This window comes from Oncorhynchus clarkii, unplaced genomic scaffold (assembly GCF_045791955.1).
Source record: "Oncorhynchus clarkii lewisi isolate Uvic-CL-2024 unplaced genomic scaffold, UVic_Ocla_1.0 unplaced_contig_126_pilon_pilon___fragment_2___debris, whole genome shotgun sequence".
Lineage (NCBI taxonomy): Eukaryota > Metazoa > Chordata > Actinopteri > Salmoniformes > Salmonidae > Oncorhynchus > Oncorhynchus clarkii.
In genome coordinates this window covers 360007-362075 of record NW_027261134.1, presented here as the reverse complement: position 1 = coordinate 362075, position 2069 = coordinate 360007, and positions in this window count along the sequence as shown.

Genomic DNA, 2069 nt, shown 5'->3' with positions numbered 1-2069 from the left:
CAAGGTCTAAAATCATGTTTGATGCACTCTGGAAGCAATGTTTTTTACAGAACTGTTCAAACTAGATGATTAGGAACAACTGTGGACAATTTTCAGCATTGTTTGCAGCAATTGAACTAAAGAAATAACCACTTTTCGATAGACAAGGTCTAAAATCATGTTTGATGCACTCTGGAAGCAATGTTTTTTACAGAACTGTTCAAACTAGATGATTAGGAACAACTGTGGACAATTTTCAGCATTGTTTGCAGCAATTGAACTACAGAAATAACCACTTTTCGATAAACAAGGTCTAAAATCATGTTTGATGCACTCTGGAAGCAATGTTTTTTACAGAACTGTTCAAACTAGATGATTAGGAACAACTGTGGACAATTTTCAGCATTGTTTGCAGCAATTGAACTACATAAATAACCACTTTTACATAAACAAGGTCTAAAATCATGTTTGATGCACTCTGGATACAATGTTTTTAACATAACTGTTCAAACTAGATGAACATTTTCAGCAAGTTGCAGCAATTGAACTACAGAAATAACCACTTTTCGATAGACAAGGTCTAAAATCATGTTTGATGCACTCTGGAAGCAATGTTTTTTTACAGAACTGTTCAAACTAGATGATTAGGAACAACTGTGGACAATTTTCAGCATTGTTTGCAGCAATTGAACTACAGAAATAACCACTTTTCGATAGACAAGGTCTAAAATCATGTTTGATGCACTCTGGAAGCAATGTTTTTTACAGAACTGTTCAAACTAGATGATTAGGAACAACTGTGGACAATTTTCAGCATTGTTTGCAGCAATTGAACTACAGAAATAACCACTTTTCGATAAACAAGGTCTAAAATCATGTTTGATGCACTCTGGAGCAATGTTTTTTACAGAACTCTTCAAACTAGATGATTAGGAACAACTGTGGACAATTTTCAGCATTGTTTGCAGCAATTGAACAACAGAAATAACCACTTTTACATAAACTAGGTCTAAATCATGTTTGATTTGCACTAGAGAAGTACATTTTTTTACAGAACTGTTGAAACTTGATTGGCTGGAACAATATGGACAATTTTCAGCAAGTTGCAGCAATTGAACTACAGAAATAACCACTTTTCGATAGACAAGGTCTAAAATCATGTTTGATGCACTCTGGAAGCAATGTTTTTTGCAGAACTGTTCAAACTAGATGATTAGGAACAACTGTGGACAATTTTCAGCATTGTTTGCAGCAATTGAACTACAGAAATAACCACTTTTCGATAGACAAGGTCTAAAAACATGTTTGATGCACTCTGGAAGCAATGTTTTTTACAGAACTGTTCAAACTAGATGATTAGGAACAACTGTGGACAATTTTCAGCATTGTTTGCAGCAATTGAACTACAGAAATAACCACTTTTCGATAGACAAGGTCTAAAATCATGTTTGATGCACTCTGGATACAATGTTTTTAACATAACTGTTCAAACTAGATGAACATTTTCAGCAAGTTGCAGCAATTGAACTACAGAAATAACCACTTTTACATAAACAAGGTCTAAAATCATGTTTGATGCACTTTGGAAGCAATGTTTTTAACAGAACTGTTCAAACTAGATGATTGGAAGACTATGGACAATTTTTAGTAAGTTGCAGCAATTGAACTACAGAAATAACCACTTTTACATAAACAAGGTCTAAAATCATGTTTGATGCACTTTGGAAGCAATGTTTTTAACAGAACTGTTCAAACTAGATGATTAGGAACAACTGTGGACAATTTTCAGCATTGTTTGCAGCAATTGAACTACAGAAATAACCACTTTTCGATAGACAAGGTCTAAAATCATGTTTGATGCACTCTGGATACAATGTTTTTAACATAACTGTTCAAACTAGATGAACATTTTCAGCAAGTTGCAGCAATTGAACTACAGAAATAACCACTTTTCGATAGACAAGGTCTAAAATCATGTTTGATGCACTCTGGAAGCAATGTTTTTTACAGAACTGTTCAAACTAGATGATTAGGAACAACTGTGGACAATTTTCAGCATTGTTTGCAGCAATTGAACTAAAGAAATAACC